Consider the following 25,840-nt stretch of genomic DNA (forward strand, 5'->3'; position numbering starts at 1 on the left):
AGATCTTTAATGTAAACTTGAGTGACAGAGGAATTTCATATAGTAAATTAAGCCACAAAATGTCCTAGGACCCTACTTAGAAGTGTCTCTTGTGACAAGGGAGCCTGCTTGACACATTTAGGCACCACCCAGAAATGTGGGGTACTGATGCCTCCTGGGCCCACAGAAGACAGAGGCTCTGCACATGCACTTCATTTTTTCTCTTGCATGGGTGATTCTGAGAAACAATTTCTGCATTCATCAGGCAGTCCCAGGGTATCAAGAACTAGTTGTTTCCCACAGTACTGAGTGCCTTAGGGATTCCTCCTTGGACTTGCTCCCCCTCCCTCCCTGTTGACCATCCTGGTGATCCTTGATTCCTAACCCAGAGATTATTTCCTAAATAAAACCACCTAACTTCACTTTCAGACTCTGATCTTAGGAATAGAAGCTCAGGCCAAGATGCCTGCTTTCTGGATATGGGAGCACCTGTGTTTTACTGAGGCAGACAAAGCTTTTTCAATTCAGATGTATGAAATTGTGAGCTCCACTAATAAAATCTATGCCAACAGAGAACAAGCACATAGACATCAAGAGAATAGGTAGAAAAACCTGCTATTTCAGCTTCTCTTGGGTCATAAGAGAAGAAGAAACTCTGAAGTATTCCTCACCAGCACATCTGATCATGCCCATAGTAACCACAACTCTTCTTTGGTGTCTCACAGATATAATTTCCCTGGACTAGCCCTCTATGTCAAATGCCTTTGTGCCCATGTTGTAAATATTTTAAGAGTTTGAGAAACTAGTTGAATGACAACTAGGTATTGTGTTGGCCAAAAAGTTCATTTAGTTTTTTCCATAAGATGGCTCTAGTAGTGCTTAGCTGTTTTTAACTTCATTCAAAACAATTTTGTTAGATTGTATTGTGACACATCAGCATGCACTTAAAAAAATTATCAAAATTGGAAAATTTTTGTGTAGCCATTTTAATATTGAAGATAGAAGAAAATACACATTGTTGGCATATTATGCTCTATTATTTCATGAAAGGTAAAAACTCAGCTGAAACCCAAAAGAACATTTGTGCAATGTATAGAGAAGGTGCAATGACTGATTGAACATTCAAAAGTGGTTTGCAAACTTTCATGCTGGAGATTTCTTGCTGGATAATAGTCCACAGTCAGGAAGACCAGTTGAAGTTGATAGCGAACAAATTGAGATGCTAATTGAGAACAATCAACATTATAGCATGTGGGAGATAGCTGACATACTCAAGATATCCAAATCAACAAAGTTATTAGTGAAAATGAAAAATGTGGTTTTTATTTTATGGAAAAAACCGTAAGGACTTTTGGCCAACCCAATATAAACAATGAGCTGGATTTAACCTCATCACCAGACTGTGACCTGCCCCCTCCCACTATACCAAAGAGTATTTCGGGGTCCTGGAAATGCTCAGGTGCCTCTCTAGGCTCTTGCTTTAATGGCCTGGAGCCAAGAGAAGCAGACAACCCATGTTTTTATGCTATTATAAGAGAAATTAAATCTCTCCCAGAATGAGGATGGTGCTAAAGAAATGTGCAAGTGAGAGTCATTAACAGCAAGGTCTACAGAAGCTGGGGAGCAGACAGATGAAATTGGTCAAAGAGATATGAGGGGATCTGAGGAAACACAGCAGTGCTGGCCACATTTGGCCTCTGCCCCTAGAAATAAGTACTTGGATAAAATAGTTAACATCAATCACTCTTCTTACATATCATTTTAAAGGCCTTTCGGCACCAACATCAATTTTGTGCTTAGAATGTAGAATTTGCCATCCTCCTCAGCTTCCTTGGGAGGAGTACCCAGCAAGCTCTTGCAAACTGCCTTTAAGAACAATAACCAGCCGTCTTTGCTCAGGAAAACACACTGAGTGTGTTGAACACATTCTTGCCTCATAAAATGCCAGGCTTCAGATATTCTAATTATGCTCATTTTACATATGAGAAAACCTAGGTTCTCTAAGTGAGGAAAGAGAATGATGGGAAGTGGAACACACCCACTTCCAGTTTTACCTGGCTTTTAGTTCTGAGGTCTTCACATGACGCTGAGCATTGAGCAAGATGCTGAGATACCCTCTGTTAATGTTGCCACTTACTAAGTTGAAGACAGGCTGTATCTGAACCCCACTCTTCCACTCACTAGCTATGTGATGATAGGAAACTACTCCATCTCCAACATTCAGCTTCTTTATGCCCTGGGACAAATTCTACTGGCTGCATAGAGTTCAGATCAACGTTCAGTGAGGGTGTGTTCTTAAAGAACCTAATTTATTCTCTGGTGCAGTTGATTGCAAAAATGACCCCAAATTCCCCCAACCCTCATCACATCCCAATCTCCAATCTGACTTTGGATGGAGGTGGAGTCTATTTCCTCCTCTCCTGAACCTGGGCTAGGCCACATGACCTGCTTTGGACAATGAGACATTAGGTAAGGTGATATTGGTTTGAAAAACAGTGTACATTAAGATTAGCTAACTGTTGGGTTCCCTGCAACCACCACTTTAGGAAGAATTTTTGGCCAGCTTATTGGAAGAGAAGATGTTTATGGCCCAGTTGGCCCATAACTCTGGTCCCACCAACTCCCAGACATGTGAGTAAGGCTTTTAACTGGCACCTGACCACAGATGCCTGAGTGAGCCTAGGCAACAGCATGTGAAGTGGAAGCAGTGTATCTCAGTGGGCTCAGCCTGCATTGCCAGCCCTCATAATTTTAAGCAAATAAACAGTTGTAATTTTAAGCCACTGGGTTTGGGGGTAGTTTGTTACACAGCAGATAATTGATATACTGGTACTATTGGGGCTGCCTAAAAGATATTAACTTTCTCTCTTCCTTGAATCTTTCCAAAGTGATATAATGAATGCAGGGCCAGGATTGCTGATTTAAAAGTCAGTAACCCAAACCTAAATTTGACTGCCTTCCACTTGGTCCCTCTGGAAATGTCTCCTCACTTGCAGAATCAGAGGGTGATACTAAGTGATTGTGAAGGACTCTTCCAGTTCTAACATTCTGACATTCTATTGCATCTTTTTTCCTGTTCTAAAGTTTAACTTCAATATCACCTCAGAAATTTGTCAGGTTTTCAATCTTTCTCTTTTTCTTTCTGATAGCAATCCATGGTGTTCTTAGAGCCTTGCCTATCATGTCTACATTGAACATCTAAATGATCATCTCTGTCCTTCTCTGTCCACAAGATTCTACTTAAATAAGACACTGCAGCTCCCCACACTCCCCACCCCAAGAGCTGCCAGCTTGCTATCTATGTATGAGACTGTCTCTATTTTCCTTATTAGTTCAGTTTGTTCCTTAGATTCCACATATGAGTGAAGGGGAATGGAGAAAAAAGAAAAAAGGGCTTATGGACATGGTCAACAGTGTGGTGGTTGCAGAGAGTGAGGATGTATAAGAGGAATAAATTGTAATGAAAAAATACAATTAAAAATTCATGAGGTAATCCACAAAGAAAAAGCATTGCAGCTTTTCAATTCCTAAATGTCATCAATTTAAGTCAAACAATAATGGATTTGGGGGGAAGAAAAGGAGAAGCTGAATTAATTACATTGCTTTGAATTTGGGTATATCATTCTACATCTTTAGTATGACAATCAATGTTTGAAGCCAAGCATTTTACATATTTGATCTAAAGATGGTTTCTGAATGAGCCTCGTTGACCCCTAGACACTTCACACAACAACACATAGGCATTTTGTAACCTTTGCCCATTGTATAAATTATTTTTAGTTCAAGACATATTGAAGAATATTTCCTATTTGAAAAATTCAAATCTGTTTCTCCTCATCAAGTCATATCTCTTTGGGCATATAAGTTTCTCCTGAAAGTTTTCCACAGCCTGACAGCTGGTTGGGGGCTTGAGTTAGTTTTTTTCACAACACATGAATTGGACCCATCAGCCTCTCTTGGTCCTAAAAGTTCTGTAATCTCTTCTAAGAGATAAGCATTATTAAGAAGTTAACCCAATATCCAGGAGATTTGACAATTTCTACTGTGCCCCACTGCCAAATATGTGACAATGTTCATGTGCTTTCTTATTTCAATGCTACATCATAGCATAATAATTAAGGTAACATTCCAAGCAATAGTTAGAGACCTACACCTAAGAGGACTGCCCTTTGTGCAGCTACCATTCCAGATCAACTGAGGTGCCCACTAGGAGCCCAAAATCCCTTCCCTTAGCTACCACATCTGCTGGGAGCAGATGACATCCTCTCTTCACCTGAGATTCCTGACCTTGGCAAACGTCTTTTGCAATAATGCATAAGGCCCATTAGGACTATAGAAACACTAAAAGATATGTGTGCATATGTAGGGAGTAGGTCAAGAAAAGATAACATTCATCTGGAAATCTTGAAGCTATGTGAGTGGTAGGGGAGAAAATTAATAATAATAATAGCCCACTACATTGTGAATTTTCCCTTTTCTTTCAAATTAGCCTCTTTCTTCAGAGACATATATATTTTGACCCCCAAAGCCAATATTGTTTTTTCGACAACTATCAATTGTGGAGTATTTTTTCAGTACCTGGAATGTGCCCAAGCAAGTATAAATGCAGTGACCTAAGGGAGTTTACCTATATCAGAGGTGTCAAAGTCATTTTCACCAACGGCCACATCAGCCTTGCAGTTGCCTTCAGAGGGCCGAATGTAATCTCAACTCCTTAACAGTTAAGGAGTAGGTACATTTATACAGTCCTAAAATTATTTTGGCCCTTTGAAGGTAACCACAAGGCTGATGTGGACCCCGGTGAAAATGAGTTTGACAACCCTGACTTATATAATGAAGAGAAAAGTTACACATTCATTCCACAATAGAAGAAAATGTGTGTTTAAATGTTAAACTGAGTGAAACATGTTACGAAAATTAAGCTTTTGACAAAATATAACAAGAGACATTGAAATTAAGAACAAACTGAGAGAAATCAGAGGGGAAGTGGGAGGGGATAATGGGGGAAAGGGGGAAGGGTAGTCAAGGAACAGGTATAAAGGATGCAAAAACAAAGCCAAAGAGGGGGTAGGATTGAGGGTAGGAGGTGGGGATGGCTGGGGTGGGTGGGAGTGGTGGGGGGAAAATGGAGACAACTGTACTTGAACAACAATAAAAAATTTTTTAAAAAGAAAATTAAGCCTTTGAAATTTTTAGGAAAAACAAGACTCCTCCCAACCCTGCCCCAAATGTATCCCTGCTCAACACATCACCTGTAAGAGCCAAGGTACTGAGTTCCACAGCACCAGCCTGAAAGTTTCAAAGTAGCTAGGACATGGAGAAAGTTCACAGAACTCAATAGAGGGATGACTGCAAAGGTATTTTCTTCCTTTAACTTCTGCAACCCTCACTTTTGGAGGGAGCACTCTGTAGGCAACCATAGGGGACCTCTCATTACATTTTTATGCTGCACTCAGAAAGCTACCTGCCTGCTATACCATATTAGCAAAAGTCCAATTTAAAATTCAAACAATACCCTAGAGGCAAAGGCTAGTCACAGCTGTAACCCGGGCTGATGTTCTCTTGACAAAACAACCTGACCTCCAAAGTCAACCCAACGCCTGAACAACAAAAGTGCACTAACAGAGAGTGAGGGAACCTGGGTCAGGCTCCTCCTGCATATTGGGTACCTATGGAAATCTCAGTTAATTTTTTTTAAAACATCAGTGTCTTTATCTGATAAACAGCAATAATGATTCTCTACCTCAAATGAATCAACAACATCTATCTGCTCAGCCCAGTGATTCAGATGCAAGAATGTTTTGCTCAGGGAAGGATCTCGGAGCAGTAAGCAACTTTACTAAGGTAAGGTGGCATTTTCCTCCCATTTCAATTCTTCTAGATGGAGAAATGTACCATGCATGCCCTTTTCTGAATATTTCAGTTCACAGCTTTGCAACTCTGGATCTAGAGGTGCTTTGCCACGTGCAGAAATGGAGATCAATGTGATGCAAGTGGATAAAGACAAATCACAGGTGGTACTGGTTCCACTAACCTGCTCCACCTAAATAAGTCCTTATGGTCCCAATCTGAAGTTAGCATTCTCTTTGGGCTGCAGAATTTTGACAGGAGCCAAGTCTTCCCATGAAGGGACCACAGGGGTGAGACCTGCTGTTCTGGCACCACCTCCTACCCTGTGGAAACATTGCTAGAGGAGGTCTGACAGAGGAAGCAGGACCTTCTGAAACTAAGGGTTGGTTACCAGGAAGGAGGGAGGCTTGGGTGAAATTCTCCCAGGAGAATTTCATGGGTCAAAATCAGCCTTGACCATCTGGAGCGATCCTGGACTGACAAGCCTGGGACTAGTGGCAGGTCTGCACCTGGAGTAAAAATGGGTTATGGATGATTTTTCTAAATCATTTTCGACCCCTTTATGGTACATTTTTCTTCCTAGTTCATGAAACCCAAAACAAACCCCTCTCCTTGCGCGCATGCACACACACACACACACACACACACACACACACACACGTTTGAAAAGCAGACTCTTGGCGCTCCCCACTAGAGGGGGTGGCCATTTCGTCCCTACTTCCCCACAGAAACTAGTTTGTCTCTGTGCATGTTTTTTCTCACATGTTTTTCGTCGAGCCATCCACAGTGTTCTGTGGTCACTGCTGGCCGGGGACCCATGCATCAGCTGGCACCCAACGTGGGGCAGTGATTCGGGACCACAGAAGTGTGGGACCCCGTTCGAGACCACTTGGAACCAGCAGCTACGAGCCATCGCTGTGGACAACGCATCAACTTCGGGTGGATTTGCGCGCTAACAGCCCAGTTGAATCAGCACTGGACTGGATTGGAGAACTCCAGGACGCACTCATGACTCGTCAGCACCTAACTTGTGACCCTGGTTTCTCCAGACTGTGCGTCACACCACTACAATGGAATTCCAGCCAACATACTTGGACTGATATACACCATCGCTTGAGGGGAGCTTTCTCCACTAACTTAAAAGGACAAATTGATAAATTGCAGTTGGAGTTACATCAGCAGCTGCAGGACATTCAACATTTAACCAAACAGGACATTTTTCAAGCCCTTAATGAAAATATTAGTTGGCTGAATCCTAAAACATGGTTTGATGGAATTTGAGAATTTGGGGTTTTGGAGCTGCTGGTTGTTTACTGATTGTAATATTGATTTGTGTACTTCGGTGTATCTGCAAATTGTTTTCCCAGGGTCGTATCAGAGACCAGCAAGTAGCCACCTTTATGGAACCCTTAGCAGTCCTAACTGAAAACAAGGGAGAAGGTATGAAAAACCATTCTGGCAGGCGTAATATTAAAACTCAACACCCACATAAGAAAGCAGGTGATGAGTCGGTGCACAGAACTGCACCTGTTAAGAAATCCTCTCGTAAGAAGTCAGGCTTGCATTATGCTCAAACTGCCTTGTGATTTGCCTTTCCTGATATCTATGTAATTTCTCACAAAGATTGAAATGTAATCAGACCTAATACTTTTGTTTTTCCCTTAATATGTTTTCTTGCACTGAATTTAGAAATTTAGGTATTCACAATCCATAGAATTTAGTTTTTGCTTTAATTTCTATTATTGCCTTATGATGTATATAGATGTTGCTTTTCTTCTGATTTGCATTCGAAAACAGCAAAAGTAGATTTCACAGCCTTAACAACCACAATTGATTTTAAAAACTAAAAAAGGGGGAGATGTTGGGAACCACCCTGACTGGTATCAGAAGCTGAAACCCCCGCCTAGGCTAAGGCTAAGGGAACGCCCTTGGAACCCTAAGCCAGCAAGGAGACAAAAGCTTATCTCCCTGGCAGGAATGCTGCTTCTGCTGCTTTATTCATAACTGAACCCCAAAAAGCTTGGTCAGTTAGCCAAAGACGGGTAAGTTTCCCCAAGGGGGGAACGACCTAAGACAGGCACGATCACTTTGGGAGGCCCCCCAAAAGAAGGACTTGGGGGGCTGCAGCAAAAGGGGGTAATGGACCCTCGCTCCTGGGCCCTCGCTCCTGGACCCTCGCTTTGACATAGCCAGAGTTCTCATCCTCTGGGAGGAAATCTCCTTATCTCTTGGTTGCCTTAGTTCCCTTGCTCCACCTAAACCTGAAACAATGACAGGGTGGTGCAGCTCTGTGCTGAAAAGGGCGGATTCCCCGGGTGATCAGACCTAAGAAAGAATATGTTAATTACTGTGAAACCTGCTTTGTTTAGAATGCTCTCAGTTGAATGAGAAAGGTCCAAGGAGGAAGTTAGTTTGTTCCTCAAAGTCTTACAGCTCTTTGACCCCAACTCAAAATAGACTGGCAGAGTTCCTTGTTTTCCATAGTTCCTTACTTCCCCCTAATGAGTACTGTACTTTACCTGAATTATTATGCAAAATGAGCCCAATAAAAGCAAGTATGGACAGTAAATTGGTGCGCTCCCCACTGGGGGGGGGTGGCCATTTTGTTACAGAACAGAACAAGGGGGGCCTGGGACAATATACTATTATTTAAAAGGTCCCCAGGTCCGTCATGTCTGCCGCCTGAGGAAAGACGTCTCTCAATGCCAGAGATTCATGAAAAGGAAAGGAAATGTTTATTTAATGCTATACAGACTTAAAGTAGTGACCTAATGTCTTTATCAAAAATCCCAAAGTCCCCCAAAACACCCACAAACAGACACAGTCCTTCCTTCCTTCCCCCTTTGCCCAGTCCAGAGTACCGTATTTCAGGGAAGGAAAATGAAGTCCATGGCTCAGACAGTCCTCTGGTTCTTAGTTAGTCCTCCTCGACTGGGAGACCTCCCTGGGTTCCCGGCACCCTCGGCTGAGTCGCCAGGATCTCTGCTAAAACCAGGTGGTGGTTCCCCCTTCTAAAGCTGCAGGGGTCCCCGCTCTGTCCAGGCTTCGTGGTTCTCTCTCTCTGGGATGCAGGAGTCTCCACTCCGTCAAAGCCGCGTGGTTCTCTCTCCTATGGCTGCAGGAAGGGAGAGTCCTCACTCTGCCAAAGCCGCGTGGTTCTCTCTCCTAAAGGCTGCCAAGTCTGGGTTTTAAATCCCTGTGGCCAATCTTCCTCTGCAGCCTCATTTCCGACTCCTCCCACACTCGGCTTCACATGCCGGAACTCGTATCCTTCCAGCTTTACTGGGCTGCCATCTTGAGTCTGGGCAGGTGTGGCCCCATGTCCTGGAGCCATCTTCTCCGAGCTCCCATGAAGGCTCTGTGGCTTGGTGGGGGGGGATCTGCTCCAGTCACGTGTTGGTGGGGAAGTTACTTCCATTCCCCTGGCTCAGAGATGATCACAGTTATTTAACATATAGAAGCGACCAGCCAAAGGCTATAGATATGTTAAATGACCACGCCAGAGGGTAGCTGCAAGGCTGTTGCTATGCAAAACAGATCTCAATGGCCTTGCTCCATTTGTCCCTTCCCTCAACCCACACCCTGGGTGGGGGGTTGGAGACATCTTAAATCTCCTGGACACCTTAAGTTCTGGACCCCATTTCAAATGCCCATTTGGGGTCCCCCCTCTTGGCTGCACCCTGTAACAATTTCGTCCCTACTTCCCCACAGGAAAAAAAAAAAAAAAAAAAGAAAAGCACACTCTTGGGAGTTTGTCCTCCCTGGGCTCTGGCTCCCCTCTACCTACTTCCCTGGCCATGATTGTTCCAGTCCCCCATTCCCTCTGGCAGCCAATCTTGTTTCCTTTCGATTCCAACTGTGGTGGGCCAGCAATTCTAGGACAACAGACCTGTTTGAGGTTGGATGGAGCTCTTGGAATCTAAGCCCCACGCCTGATTTCTCCTGGATGGTTAGGACTTGAGGAGATACCAGACCTATAAAATGGGCTTTTGTGAACCTCGAAATGAGCCTTGGGAGGCCTTTAGGACCAAGAGGAGCCATCTCTTCCTTGAGTCTTAGAGTCCCCAGCGGTGGCCCCGCCCCCAGCCTCTGTAGCCCTCACATTCCGGGACACCAGCCCTGGGCTACTTGACAGATACAATCACCCGGTCTGCCTGGGGCAAATTTGGCGGCCACTTTCAGGCAGGGCAGTTTCCTCTCCCACCTCCTCCTCCTTGCCATCCTCCCCCGGAGTCCCTGGCTGCTGTCTCCTGCACGCGTGTGGCCAGGCTTGGCAAGCCGAGAAGGACCCCCTGGGAGGCTCTGCGCCCAGCCCGCCCAGCCCTCCTGCCCGGAACACTCTGCTGGAGTCTGCCAGCACCCCTTCTTTTTGTTGGGACCTGAGGGCCGGGCTCCGCCCCTTCGCTCAGATCCGGAGCTCCATGCCACCCGGGGCCATCGCCATAGCCACCCAGCTAGCACTAGTCCGGCACTCTAGTACTAGCTGAGCAACGGGGGGCGTGGGCCGCGACCACGGGGCAGGGAGCAAGGGGGGATTGGGTGAGGGGAGGAGGGGCACGGAGGAAAACGGAGCGGGTCAGCAGAGAAGTCAAGGAACTAAGGAGCAAAGGCTGGCGCCGCACCGCCCAGCTCTCCTCAGGCTTGCTCGCTCTGGAGACTTGCGGGCTGCCTCCTGGGCTCATCCGCCGGGTCACCTTGTCCCGGAGGTAAGTCCCACAGCCGCGGCAGCGCTGGTGGAGGAGGGGTCAATGTGGCGGGGGCTGCGGGCAAACGGCTAGCACCAGAGGCGGGCCCTGCGAGGGAGGGATTCCTGGCTCCGCCTCGGAGCCCGCAAACTACACTGTGGGGGCGCGGTGAGTCCGGGTGGTCGCAGTGGCAGGACTCGTGAGGCGCTTAGCAGCCAAAAGGAGAAAACAGAGCAGGCGAGCAAGATGAGGTGGAAGGGGCTGGGTGTTGTCAGCTCTGACTGCAGCTCGGTGCCTCGCCATCCTAGGCGTCCAGGAGATGCGGAGGGGCTGTTGTGCAAAGTCGGTGGGAGCTACTGAACACAAGACCTGGCAGCCCAATGAAGCGGGGCTGCCCCGGCTGTCAAGGCCCGGGGTGTTCGTAGGCAGGTTTGGAGATGCCCTAGAACGGCCCAAAGGATACTGGCTGGGGCTGGGGAGTGGAAAGCTGGGGAGCCGAGGACCAAGCAAGGTCCATGTGGCACTATAAAGGAAAGAGGCCTTTGATTCACAGAGCGGAGTTGGGGAAGGCGGCGAGGGTTCAAGTGCGTTCTGTTTGGAATATCCCAACAGGCTCCCTGAACGGAGGCGGGGACTCCTGGAGCCCTTCTCAGTGGAAAAGAGCAAGACAGGCATTTGAGCTGTCTGCTCCCTGGCAGCTGCGACAGTCTGCAGTCCTGATAGTCACCAGCCCAGGAGCGGAGAGGGAAGCGAGTGGATGCACCTCTTGGGTTCAAGTTCTAGTATCGATTTCCCTAGGTATAATTTTTGCCTCTTCGCGTACACTTTCCAAGCACCAGAGAGAGGAATGGATTACCGGCAGAACTGGGCACTCTCCTTAAGAAAGGGGCTTTGATCTCTGTGTTTCTTTTCAAAGATCCCAGTAGAGCTAGCGATCGCAGCCCTGCTTTGAGGAGGCTGCCAGTGTAACAGCTCGGCTTTTCTGAAGGACTAGAATTAGGGCTCCTCTGATCGCATTTCATTTTCATCCGCTTGTACGCAGAGGTTTGGATTCCTGGCACCCAGACTTCAGGTGTGAGCAGCCCTTCTGCGACGTCAGTCAGATGCGCTGGCGCATCCAGGCCACTGGCCCGCACTCGATACTTGCGCCTTTCCTGGCCACGTTCCGGTTTATTGCAGCAAACACTGGCCGAGGGCTTGACTGAATTGGGGATTAGGGGGTGCATGACTCCGTTTTCTACTTAGAATCGGGCTCAGTGGTTGGGAAAGTGCGCGTGTGTTTGTATATCTATCCCCTCCGCTCCTACTGTTTGGCCAAAGCCCAAAGAGAGACATGCTGCGGAGACCTGCAGCTTGTAGGGTTAGCATCTTAGTAACAAACCGCAAAGAACGAGCCAACTTTTCCTTGCTGAGTGCGATTGCCTGGGCAAAGTCGAGTAGGTGCATGAATGTGATCTTGCCAGAGGGGTCTGACTCCGGAAATTCTCACAGCAGCCAAAGTGAAAGTGAGCCTCCATGGCAGCCAGGGGCAGTCTGATGTTTATTCTGGCTAGGACAGGAAGTAGCTGGAGCTGAATTTTCGGATGAATTATTGCATGCTGTGTGTCTTGCAGTTGTGTGGAATTTCTTTCTGGAGATGAGACCAAGGTACATGGCCTGTGGGATGTGTGAGAAAGAGCTCTTTCTCCCTTTCTCCAAACGCCTCTGGCACCTTTGCAAGAAGCAAATGTTGATTTGTAGCTGATCTAGGGCCCTCACCCACCAAGCCTCCACCTACTGCATGGAAAGGGCATAGTCATAATCAAGAGGCCTTGTTAAATAAAGCAAAAATATGAGAAATCTGTTTCAAGGTTGTTGTTTTTTTTTAACGGAAAACTTCAACGCTACACAAAGGTGGAGGTAATGGTACATTGAACTTCCAGTACTCCCCTCATCCCACTACCAAATTCATTAACATTTTGCCCTTTTCCCTTGTTTATGGCCCTTTCTGAGAGTTGTGGAGGCCATGTTTGATGAAGGATTTCATATTCCATTGCAAGCTTATTTCACCATCAAATGCATCTTCATGTATCTTCAGCTGATAATGTTTCATTTTTATCTAACAGAAATGACTGCATGCCTGATTGAAATGATTCCTTTAGAACATAGGTGATATTAAAATAAAAATGAAGGTAGACCCCGCCCCTTTACATTTTGGCATTGAAAAAGAACAAATGCAAACATTCCTTGAGGCATGAAGAGGGGAACTGAAAGAAGGGGAAATCTAGATCCTGAGAAAAATTGACATTTGAAACAATATAGATTTGACATGCACCTTTTGATGTGCAGTGGATACACAAGAATCTAGTTGAAACATCATGGGCAAAATTACCATTTTTTGGTAAAAACTTTAAAAATAATTTCATAATAATAAGCAATCAATTTCTTCCATATTTAATATGACATATTAGTGATACTCTGGACTCAATTCACTTTTCTCATTAAATCTCTTCCCCCCACTCCCTGGGAATTACTATAAGAGAATAAAAAGATATGTTCTTATGTAAGTTTTCTATCAAAGACACTTGTCAGTGCTATTCTGAGGTTCATGAAGAACAACAGTCTGTTGTTCTTTCAGATAGGTTTCAGTAAATATTTCATCTCTCAATAGGAAAACATTTGGTCATCACACTGGTCACCTTACCCTCTGGAGAGACTCTACTCACTCAAATTTGATTTCAAATGTAGTTTTTGTTGGCTGGAAAATAGCATGGAGAAGGCCTCCAGAGACAGTGATAAGGTGGCCCCTATACTCACACACCTACATGGCCCCCTTTCACCCTGAATACCTCTGCACCTTCATTTATATAAAAGCTGTTTCTAAAAATTGTCTATGATGTTTGTGGAGGATTCAGCCAGACTTCTGGATGCCATTATAAGGTGCACTATTTAAAGGCATCCTTACCTAACCTTTTGTAATATGAATAACCATCCTATTATTTAGCACTTTTATGTCTTCCTTTCTCTAAATAAAAACCTTATCTTTCCATGACACCAGCATGTCCCTGAGCCCCTCACTTTTTCCTTTGTAGGGTCCCCATGCACATTGGAGATTCTCATGTCTAACATGAACAAATCGTGACCTGTAGTTTGAACAGATTTTAATTTACAAATAAAATTCTTTCAATGAGTGGGAGAAAGTGTCAAAGATTGAGAGATGAGGTGTTCATTTGCCAGCAGCAGCAAAGTGGTGAGACAGAGTATCAAAACAGTCTGTTGTTCTTTCAGTGGAAAGTCACAAGGCCCTTTTGTGGGAACATGATGATATGAAGTGATATTACACTAGCATATTATACTGCAAACATTGGGTCAATGTGTCAAAAAAGCAAAACATTAAAGATATTCAAACATTAACTATTCAAAACATTAAAGATAGTCTGACCAAGTTCCTGTCCGTGTCACCAGAATTGGAATGTTGTAGTAGGTGGTTTTAACAAATGTGATTGTTCAACATTGTCTGTGCAATATATATAGACATTTCAAATTACTCCTGAGAGTTCATAAACACGTGTTTTAAAGAAAAGCTGCAATAACTTTCAAGCACCAGGCTACAATTCAAGTGCCTTTGTTGTCCTTTCAGGCAATACACTAGATTTTAGCTGTGGGTTGGGGAAAGTAGTGGGGAAGAGACATTTGTGATTTTCCCATGTCTATGGCTGCCTGCTCCTTCTCCCCATGGTATTTTCTAAAGTGCCTGTGCAAGATAGGTTTCAGTTCTCAGCTCTGCTGCTTGCTTGTTGAATGATCTTAGATGACTTAACTTTTCTGAGATTGTTTCTTTTTTATTTTGCTTCCTAAAATTTATTTTATTTTATTTTATTTTTATTTCATCTGTATTGTATTTTTTCCCATTACTATTTCATCCCCTTATATCCTCCTCCTCCAAGCAATCTCTTTTCATCCATACTCATTCCAAGATTTAAAAAAAAAACTATAGCTGTCACAGTTTTTTAAATTAGGGAAGACTGTGAATTGAGAAATTTTAGTACATCTTAACGGAATGTTTGCTTTGCATCCTTATGGCTCTCTGAGAACAGAAAATAAATCAGCTCAGTCTCTTCATTGTACCTGTATCCTACAACTCCTTGTTGTCAAGAGTCAGAATAAGGACAGTGTGTGCACCTTCATGAAGGTATGCACTGCCTGAGTAGTGTAGACCGTTCATTCCAGCTGGGTTTAGAGGGGATGTAGAAGAAAGGCTTATTTAAGAGCAATAGCTTTAACTCAAGTAATTTTTTTATATGGGGTGTGTGAGTGTGTATCCATCCCATATACATAACTATGCCAACTATAGTATAGAACATACACACACACACACACACACACACACACACACACACACATACACACATATAGTTGTCCTATTGAGTATATAGTGTATATCTATATAGTTGTTTTGTTACAGTTGGTCCAATTATCCCTTTGATCTCCCCTGCCCCCAACACTCTCTCCCACAGTCAGTCCCCACCTAGTTGTCCATGCCAATGGGTCATTTACACCTGTATATTGATTAGACCCTTCCCCATCTTTCCCCCATTATCCTATCCCCCCTCCCCTCTGGTCCCTACCAGTCTGCTCCTTGTTTCCATGCCTTTGGTTCTATTGTGCTTGTTTCTTTATTTTGTTCATTAGGTTCCACCTATAGGTGAGATTATATGTATTAGTCTTTCACTGCCTGGCTTATTTCACTTAGCATAATGCTCTCCAGAGCCATCCATGCTGTCACAAAGGGTAGGAGCTCCTTCTATCTTTCTGCTGCATAGTATTCCATTGTGTAAATGAACCATAGTTTTTTTATCCAATCATTTACTGATTGGCACCTAGGTTGTTTCCAGCACTTGGCTGTTGTAAAATGTGCTGCTATCAACACTGGGGTGCATAGGTCTTTTTAATTGGTGTTTCAGGATTCTTGGGATATAATCTTAGGAGTGGAATTGCTGGGTCAAAAGGCAGATCCATTTTTAGTTTTCTGAGGAAATTCCATACTGTTCTACACAGTGACTGCACCCGTCTGCATTCCCACCAACAGTGTACTAGGGTTTCCTCTTCTCCACAACCTTGCCAGCACTCGTTGTTTGTTGATTTGTTTATGATGGCCATTCTCACCTGTGAAATGGTATCTCATTGTGGTTTGAATTTGTATCTCTCTGATGGCTAGTGATGCTGAGCATTCTTTCATATGTCTATGGACCCTCTGTATGTCCTCCTTGGAGAAGTGTCTGTTCAGGTCATTAGCCCATTTTTTAATTGGGTTCTTTGCCTTCAGAGGGAAGTCCTGTGAGTCCTTTATATATTTTGGAGATCAATCTCTTATCCAGGTATTCCTAAACGGTTGATTCCCTTTTCATTTTATTGCTGTTTTCTTTGGCTGTGAAGAAGACTTTTAACTTGATGTAATCCTATTTGTTTATTCTTTCCTTTATTTTCCTTGCCTTAGAGGATATATAGGCAGAAATACTGCTGCATGGTATATCTGAGATTTTACTGCCTATGTTTTCCTCTAGAACATTTATGGTGTCGTGGCTTATGTTTAAGTGTTTTCTCCACTTTGAATGTATTCTGCTGTATGGTATAAGATATTGGTCTAGTTTCTTTGTTTGTTTGTTTCTTTGTTTGTTTCGTTCTTTGTTTCGTTCTTTGTTTCGTTCTTTGTTTCTTTGTTTCTTTGTTTCTTTGTTTCTTTGTTTCTTTCTTTCTTTCTTTCTTCATTTCTTCATTTCTTCCTTCCTTTCTTTGTTTTTTTCATGTAGCTGTCCAGTTGTCCCAACACCATTTGCTGAAGAGGCTATTTTTTCTCTATATCGTGCCTCTGCCCCTTTCATCAAATATTAATAGACCATCAAGACATGGATTTATTTATGGGCTTTCCATTCTGTTGCACTGATATATATGTTGGTTCTCATGCTTATATCAAACTGTTTTGATTACAGTGGCTTTGTGATATAGTTTGATATCAGGTTTTGTGATCTCTCCTTTCATAATTGCTGAGGCTATCTGGGTTTTTGGTTCCATATAAATTTTTGAAATGTTTGTTCTAAATCTGTGAATTATGTCACTGATATTTTAATAAGGATTGTGGTGAATATATTAATTGCTTTGCATAGAATGAGCATTTTAATGATGTTAATTTTTCTGATCCATAAACATGGTATATACTTCTATTTATTTGCATCTTCCTTAATTTCTTTCTTCCATGTTCTGTAGTTTTCTGAGTACAGGTCTTTTACCTACTTGGTTACATTTTTTTACAGATACTTTATTTTTCTTGTTGCTAGAGTAAAGGTGAATTTTCTCTAGTTCCTCTACCTGATATTTCATTGTTGGTGTACAAAACTGCCTTCATTTTCTGAATATTGACTTTGTATCCTGCTATACAGCCAAATTCACTTATTAGGTTGAGTAGTTTTTTTAGTGGAGACTGTTGGATTTTCTATATACACTATCATTTCATCTGCAAATAATGACATTTTTACTTCCTCCTTTCCAATTTGGATGCTTTTATTTCTTTTTCTTGTCTGATCACAGTGGCTAGAACTTCTAATACTATGTCGAATAAAAGTGGTGAATGCAGTCACCCTTGTCTTGTTCCTGATCTTAGTGGGAGAGCTTTTAGTTTTTGCCCATTCAGTATGATGTTGGTTGTAGGTTTCTCATATATAGACTTTATTTTGTTGAGCTATGATCCATCTATTCCCACTTTGCTGAGGGATTTTATCATGAATGAGTGCTGTGTTTTATCAAATGCTTTTTCCAGCATCTGTTAAGATGATCATGTGGTTTATGTCTTTCATTTTGTTTATGTGGTGTATGACATTTATTGATTTGTGAATATTGTACTGTCCTTGCATCCCTGTGATGAATCCCACTTGATCATGGTGTATGATCTTTTTAATGTATTGTTGGATGTGGTTTGCCAATGTTTTGTTGAGGATTTTAGCATCTATGTTCATAAGTGACATTGAACACAATCTTTTTAATGGATTGCTGGATCTAGTTTGCCAATATTTTGTTGAGGATTTAACATCTGTGTTCCTCAGTGATATTGGCCTATGGTTTTCTTTCTTTGTTGTGTCTTTACCTGGTTTTGGAATTAGGGTAATACCGGCCTCATAAAAAGAGTTGGGAGTCTTCCTTCTTGAATTTTCTCGAATAATTTACAAAGGGTAGGAGTTAACTCTTCCCTAAATGTTTGGTATAATTTGCCTGTGAAACTGTCCAGTCCAGGGCTTTTATGTACCAGGAGTCTTTGATTACTGCTTCAAATCACCAGCTGTTATTGTACTATTTGGCTTTCTGCTTCTTCTTGGTTCAGTTTTGAAAAATTGTATGTTTCTATAAATTTGTCCATTTCACCTGGATTTTCAAATTTCGTGGCTTATCATTGTTTGTAGTAATCTCTTACAATCCTTTGTATTTCTGTAGTGTTGGTTGTAATTTCTCTCCTTTCATTTCTGATTTGATTTATTTGAGTCCTCTCTTTTTTTACTTGATAAGTCTGTTAAAGGTTTATCAGGTTTGTTTATCTTTTCAACTAACCAGTTCCTGGAGTTATTGATTCTTTGTAATTTTTTTAGTCTTGATGTCATTTAATTCTGCTCTGATCTTGGTTATTTCCTTCCTTCTACTCACTCTGGGCTTTGTTTGTTATTGTTACTCTAGTTCTTGTAGATGTTGGATTAGGTTGCTTATTTGATATTATTTTGCCCTTTTTAGGTAGACCTGTATTGCTTTAAAATCCCCTCTCAGGACGACCTTTGCTGTGTCCCATAGGCTTGGGGCTGTTGTGTGATAATTTTCATTAGTCTCCAGAAACTTTTTGATTTCTTCCTTGATCTCATTTTTAAGCCACTCATTATTTAATAGCATGATATTCAGTCTTCATAAATTTGAATGTTTTTGGTTTTTTCCTTGAAGTTCATTTCTAATTTTAAGACATTGTGCTCCAACAAATCTTGATATGATTTCAATTTTCTTGAATTTGTTGAGGCTTCTTTTGTGTCTTACCATATGGTCTATCTTTCAAAATATTTTATATGCATTTGAAAAGAATGTGTGTTTTGTTTCTTTGGTGTGAAAGATTCTGTATATAGCAATTAAGTCCATTTGATCTAGTGTTGTTCAATGCCACAATATCCTTGATGATTCTTTGCATGGAATCTACCCATTGTTAACAGTGGGGTATTAAATTCCCCTGCTATGAGTGTGCTTCTGTCAATATCTTTCTTGAAGTCCTCCAAGATTTTCCTTATATATTTAGTTGTTCCTATGTTGGATGTATGTATGTTTTCAAGGATTATATCTTCTTGATGGATTATTCCCTTAATTATTGTGAAGTGTCCTTCTTTGTCTCTATTGATGGGAGGGGTATCAAACTCATTTTCACCGGGGGCCACATCAGGCTCACAGTTGCCTTCAAAGGGCCAAATGTAATTTTAGGACTGTATAAATGTAACTACTCCTTAACAGTTAAGCAAGAGCTCAGTGATGCCTCCAAGTAGAAATAAGGTGGAGGGCTGGATTCAGCCCATGGGCCTTGTGTTTGCCACCGTGAGTATGGCTTTGTTTTAAAATCTATTTTGCCTGATATAAGTATTGCTACCCTGAATTTTTTTCATGTCTGTTTGCTTAGAATATTTTTTTCCATCCCTTCACTTTCATTTTATGTGAATCTTTTGTTCTGGAGTGGGTCTCTTTTAGACAGTATCTATGTGGGTAGTATTTCCTTATCCCTTCAGTTCTCTTATGTTTTTTGATTGGAGTATTTAATCCATTTACATTTAAGGTTATCATTGATAGGTACTTATTCTTTTCCATTTTCCCCCATTGTTCCTATATTCTTTCTCTCTCTCTCTTACTTCATCTTAAAGCAGTCCCCTTAGCATCTATTGTGGTGCTGGTTTGGTGATGTATTCTTTTAGCCTTTTTTTTTTTTGGAGGGGGTGGGAAACTCTTATTTCACCTCCCATCTTAAATTAGTCTTGCTCTGTAGAGTAGTCTTGGTTGCAGGCCTTACTTGGAAAAACTTTTACCATTCCCTCTGACTTACAAAGTTTTTATTGTGAAATCAGCTGATATCCTTAACAGAGCTCCCTTGTAGGTTACTAACTATTTCTCTCTTGTTGCCTTTAAGATTTTCTCTTGTCTTTAAATTTTGTCAGTTTTATTATGATGTGTCTTGGAGTGGACCTTTTTGGGCTCATCTTGATTGGAACCCTTGGTGCTTCATAGTCTTGTGTGACTTTTTCTCTCATCAACTTAAGAAAGTTTCCTGTCATAACTTTTTCAAACAGGGTTTCTATCCCTTGCTCCTCTTCTTCTTCTCCTGGTATCCCTATGATATGCATACTATTATATTATATGTTGTCCTGCTGCTCACTTAAACCCTCTTCATTCTTTTTGAGTCTGTTTTGTTTTGCTACTCTTTCTGGGAATTATTTTCTAACTTGTCCTTCACCACACTGATTCATTCCTCTGTTTCATATAGTCTGATTTTAATTCCTTCTACTGTGTTCTTCATTTCAATTGTATTCTTCATTTCCTCCTGGCTCTTATTGATAGTTTCTATATCCTTTTTCATGCTAGCATAGTTCACAGTAAGTTCCTTGTAGCTTTCCTGGAATTTTCATCAAGAAGAGGAGTCCATTTCACCAATACCCCCACCTTGAGTTTGGACTGACCTCATGATGACTTTGACCAACACAGTGAAGTCTGAATGGAAATGTGCCAGTTTTGAACCCATGCTTCGTGAGGACTTGTACACTTAAACTTGCTCTTTTGGACCATGTCCACCACCTTGTGAATGAGCCCAGGCTAATACGTGATTCAACCAACAGCTTCTGATAACCACAAGACAGATCTGTGAGGCTGTTTTGTGCTCTTCAGCCACAATGGAACTCATAGTGACTGGAGCCTCATAAGTGACCTCGTGAAAGATCTTCCAAGAACAGAGCAGCCTAGCTCAGCCCCATCTGCTGACTCAGAGAATTATGAGTAAATAAAATAACTTCCAGTTTAATCCACTAACTTTTGGGGTGGTCTGTTATACAATAAGTAATCATTGATACATGTGCCTAGAAAATGGACTGAAAATTATCTCCACATAAATTATATATGTGTGTATATATATACACACTCAATTTAGTAATATAACCCTTGGGCAAATTTTGTATGTGAATTCATTGCTCTTACAGAGAGAAAATATGGGAAATGAGTCAGCCAGGATCTTTGAAACTCTGGAGGAGATAATGCACCATTGAACTGCTGCATTCACATTAAACCAGACCTGGAGAGCCAGACAGAACTTTCTGATTCTTTATACATATAAAGTGCTTAAAACAGTGACTCATGAAGTAACTTACTTCATCAGCTTTTGATGTCCATTTGTGATCTTATTGCAGCTCACACTGCCAGGTGGCGTGCTGAGAATAAAATACACTAGACAGAAAACCACTAGGTTGGTGTGGTAATAAATCATCCACCTCAAGCCCTTCTTCAAGCTGCAGAATGGAGACTGTAGTGTAGTAACAAGCAAAAGAGGGACAGTCTTCCTCTGTCTTTAGACCTAAAGATACGGGCACAAGGAACCCTCCCCTGTGCATCACACTGGTTTCTGCTTAGAAAAAATGAATCTCAATTTTTTCCACTTTTGCTGAGGACTCTTTCTCAGGCAGGCCCAAGGTCTCTTTAATGGTGAGCTAAGTGGGATCAAAGTATGAGAGTTTTGCAGAAGAGAAGTTAAATATGGTAGAAGACCCTCCACCATGATTCTCAAATAGAAACAATGCTCTTGTACCTGTACTGCCCTTGACTCAGGTCTGTGCCAGGTTGTTACTAGGCTCTGGGATGAAAGGGGTAAGGGATTGCTCTGCTGTTCTAGAATGGTGTATTGATCCTTGGGTCAGGATTTTCCCATGTAATAAGTAAAAAGTTTGTTCCATATTAGTCTTCATTCTTTTCTGTAGTGACTCAGTCCTACTTATGGTCTTGACAAATATAAGTTATCTGTGTAGGCTGAGATTCCTATAGGTGCTCTGACTAGAATTTAACATTCAGCTCCTTTAAGAAGACACTATTCCAGACAAATGAAGGTCACCTTCCCATCCCCATTTTTTCACATACACACACTCATAGACACAGACACACACAGGTGTATCTGATCACACACACATACACTCACACATACAAGCACACAGACCTCCTCACACACACACAGTAAATAGTAAATCCTTTGCTGTTAACATCACTGCTGTAGGGAGCTGCTCCTGGGGAACATGAAGGGCAGTTAGCCAGAGGACACCACTCTGGGATACAGACATCCATGTGCACCAAGTTGAGGGTTAAACTTTTTGGCCACAGCCCCTGGACTGTATTAAAAAGTTTCATAGGATATTTTGTGCTTTCACCAAGTAGTTCTCCCCACAGTACATCTGAGCCTGTTTCTTCTAGCTGGTGGGATCTGGACACAGTCCCTAGAATTGGATTCACTGCACCTGTGCCCATAAGCAACAGCAGAGGGGTGGTGGGAAGGGAGGGAGGGTATCCAGGAGCCTGAGAGTATAAGCTATCAGAGAGGCCACGGGGAGAATTTGGAGCCCTAAGTTTTTATATAAGTGGATTCTTTCTGTTCTGCTCTAGGTAATAACTACAATGGTAGGGTGGAAGGTAAAGGGAGCCTCTTGTTGTATTTGTTTCTTTTAGGAGGATCCATTTGTTTCCATGCCTGAATGATGATTCCAGTTCCTTGAATACTTTATGTAAAGGTTGTTTTTGTGGCTCCTTGATTTTTATTTGTAGTTATTTCACCCAAAATAGCAGTTATGCCTTGCCTAGAAGCCCACAACGATAGAATTTATTTGTGGCATTTGAAAAATAGACAGAAGCTGAGAAGATGGGGGGGGGGAGTCATAGTAGCTTCAGGAATGATTGGCTAGGGCTGCAGGGGAAGTACTAGAAAGGTACTGGAAGATAAAATGGGGACTCTGTAGTTCAAATTTATGACCAAATTTGAACCCTAACTTACCCCTTATCCTTTCGGAAATTATTTAACCTCTCTGTGCCTCAGTTTTCCTGTGAATGAAGAGGATGAACCAGGTGCCCCCCATGGTGTTATGAAGGCAATTACATGAGATGAGAGATAAGCAGCTCTCAGTAATGCCAGACAAAGTGGGGGCCATGATGCAACAACTATTGCTAGCATTTCCTTATCTGGGCCCTTAAATGAGGCTAGCCCCTAGGAATGGGCTTGTACAGGGGATGAGGCAATGCTGAGAAGCTGGGAGGCCAAGTTCCAGGTGGGCACAGAGAAAGGGTTACAGATGCCAAGTCATCAAGCCATGCCGAGCATTCTGTAGGCTTGGACCATCTGAGTTGGGGCAAAGCCAATGAGGAAGCAAGTACCACAGGATCTGGCCTAGACCAACCTTTCTGAGCCCAGCAGAGAGGGCTGAGCCTTCATAGAGAGGCACCATAGGGTCACTTCCCTGGATTTTTTTGTGAGCCTGACTGGTGTCAGGTGGGGGTTGGTCATTGAGGACTTGTGCCAGGAGAGGGCAGGTGGAATTACTAACAGGACCAAGGTCATAAAACTCACAGAAAATAAGTTGTCAATAGCCCAACTGTGCTTCATTCATAGGCCTTATGCATTTGGTGCTTAAGACACCAGTCAATTAGCTGAATTAATGTGAGGTTAGTTAAAATCAGTTATGTGAATTCTTTAAAGATACAAATGGTGACAAACGGAATACTAAATAAAGCAAAGTAAAGGAAGCCCCTTGAGATTCAAGATCTGTACAAGCTGGGAGTATACCATTTGCAGATAGCCTGGAGAGAGCAGAATACTCATGGAGTCTCTGCAAAACAAATCACATCAGAACAATGTAAACCCACTACTGACAGGGTGGTGTGTTAGCAGGTGCTGCATGCTAAAGGAGGTAAGTCTAAGTGCCATCACCTGGTCATTAACAGCAGCTGATTCTGAGAGATGCTGGCCCACAGCAGGGCCAAGTACAGAGCTAGCAGTGGGGGGCTACTGCATGAGGGAGGTGCTTTTGTCATCTTTCTATAGTAAACCCAGGAAAAGTCCATCCGAGATTCCTGAAGCCTGGAGTGAAAATACATGTGGGGATACATCTCAGGAATGGCTCCCAGTTGGGAACCAAACATTAATGTTTACATTAATCATATGTTGAAGTAGGAAACCTAATCATAATTTTGGCAAATGACATCAATTTGACAGCCATTTGGAGTATTTGAAAGAAAAAGGAGTATGTTATGACTGAAGACAGGTCAATTCATTAAACTCACTGTGTCACAAGCCATTAAGCACCTACTATATGCCTGTGCTCTCTAAAAAGACAATAAAATAGAAAATACCATACCTTTCTTTCAGTAAACTGACAGTTTCATTTGATTCATGTACATTTTGGAAACAAAAAGGAAAATTTAAAAAAAAAACAAAAAGATTAAGAAATGCTGAGGACAGGTGAAGAGAATAAAAATAGGGCTAAAATGTACTATACTGTGAACATGGTATGAGATACTGTTAACTGCTGTTTAACAGACAGATTACTTGATAGGAAACAGAGGACTCAGGTGGGATTTGGCCCAGCTCTGTCTGACTAGAAAGTTATGCTAGTGACCACTGTGCTTTTCTGCCTGCTGTCCTTTCCCCTCTAGAGGTGCTCACCCCTTCTTCTAGTTCCTTGTAGGCATTACAGTTTCCTGTCCTTGTAGGCATTGGGACTTTGACAACATGGAACAGAGGAAGCAACCCCACAGTTCAGCCTTGTATGAGAGATCAAAGATTGGTGTTCACTAGACCAGAGAGAGCTGGGCAGGGGAGAGAGAGATAGGGCATGCACAACATGTCTCTGTTGTCTGGTCTGGGATTTGCTGCTGCCCACTACAGGGCACATGTATTCCCATCCTGGCTTGGTAGACTTTAGTAAACCTCCAACTGCCAAAGAAGAAATAAATAATAAAACATAAATCACCCCCTTGCATGGTAAAAGACAAGAATGTCTTCTGTTTTCTGCAGAGAATAGATTGAGTCAGGCCTTACATAATCCCCTACTCCACACCACTGAGTTGGAGAGAGTGTAAAAACAAAAGCCAGGGCCCCTGCCAGCAAAAGCAAGATTAACACTTGTAACTAAACCAGTTAATAGCGAGCCTAAACTAGTGACCACATGACCTAGTGTGCCTGTCATCTGAGTGTAACTCTGAGCAGTCTTCATGCCTAGAAATGTCTAATCTGGATGATAAATCATAAACATGCCATATTCAATAAAATATTTTGGGTATGAAGTAAGTGTAATTGAAACAGGCATCTATAAAATTGTGTACTGGAGACTTCCAGAAAGTCTTAGTATTTTCATCCATCCAACAATGAAGCATTTTTATATGCCATGCTCTATTCTGGGTTTGTGGGATACAGGAACAATGGGTCAGAAAAGTACTTAGTTATCAAAGAATGTGCATTCCCTCAGGTCATGTATAGAAACAGTTTTAGATTGTGGTTAATGCTGTGAATAAAATAGGTTCATGTCACGGGTTGACTAGGGGAAATTAAACAAATATAAATGATAGCCAGGCACAGCATCTTAAAGAAAATGGTATTGGAGCTAAGATACTGAAGACAAGAAGGCTCCAACTTTGCCAAGATGTGTACAAAGAGTTCAGGCATAAATACAAAGGCCTCAGAATGGGATCCAAGCAGAAATCAAGTTGCTGGGTTTTTTTCTTGTTTTTTTTTTTAATCATTGTTCAAGTACAGTTTTCTCCCTTTTACTCCCATTCCAGTCCATCCACCCAACCCTCCCCACTTCCCTCCCATTACCTCCCTCCCCCTAGTTTTTGTCCATGTGTCCTTTAAATTTGTTCCTGTAAACCCTTCCCATTCTCCCCTGAAATTCCCTCTTCTCTCCCTCTGGTCACTGTCAGACTGTCCTATCTCAGTGTCTGGTTATATTTTGCTTGTTTGTTTGTTTTGTTGTTTAGGTTCCTGTTAAAGGTGAGATCATATGGTATTTGTCTTTCACTGCCTGGCTTATTTTGCTTAGCATAATGCTTTCCAGCTCCACCCAAGCTGTTGCAAAGGGTAGGACCTCCTTCTTTCTTTCTGATGCATAGAGTTCCATTGTGTAAATGTACCATACTTTTTTGATCCATTCATTTACTGATGGTCACCTAGGTTGATTTCAGCACTTGGCTATTGTAAATTATGCTGCTATGAACATTGGGGTGCAAAGGTTCTTTTGTATTGGTGTTTTAGTGTTCCTAGGATATAG

The 25,840-nt window shown here is 42.3% G+C and overlaps 1 protein-coding gene across 3 annotated transcripts in view; it reads left to right on the forward strand.

The window, feature by feature from the left end:
• Nucleotides 1–10,091: 10,091 nt before the first annotated feature.
• The window catches only part of SYNDIG1 (synapse differentiation inducing 1), a 226,800-nt gene continuing 211,051 nt past the window's right edge, over nt 10,092–25,840 (forward strand). The window contains exons 1-3 of one of the 3 annotated variants that reach the window (XM_045833609.1): nt 10,092–10,535; nt 10,823–10,943; nt 11,127–11,312. The gene's annotated coding sequence lies outside the window, so the exon portion shown is untranslated. The remainder of the gene's footprint in view (nt 10,536–10,822; nt 10,944–11,126; nt 11,313–25,840) is intronic. The other 2 variants (XM_045833607.1, XM_045833608.1) reach the window with 2 other exon arrangements.

Source organism: Phyllostomus hastatus, unplaced genomic scaffold, assembly GCF_019186645.2.
Source record: "Phyllostomus hastatus isolate PE091 unplaced genomic scaffold, TTU_PhHast_1.1 phas_contig_17, whole genome shotgun sequence".
Taxonomy (NCBI): domain Eukaryota; kingdom Metazoa; phylum Chordata; class Mammalia; order Chiroptera; family Phyllostomidae; genus Phyllostomus; species Phyllostomus hastatus.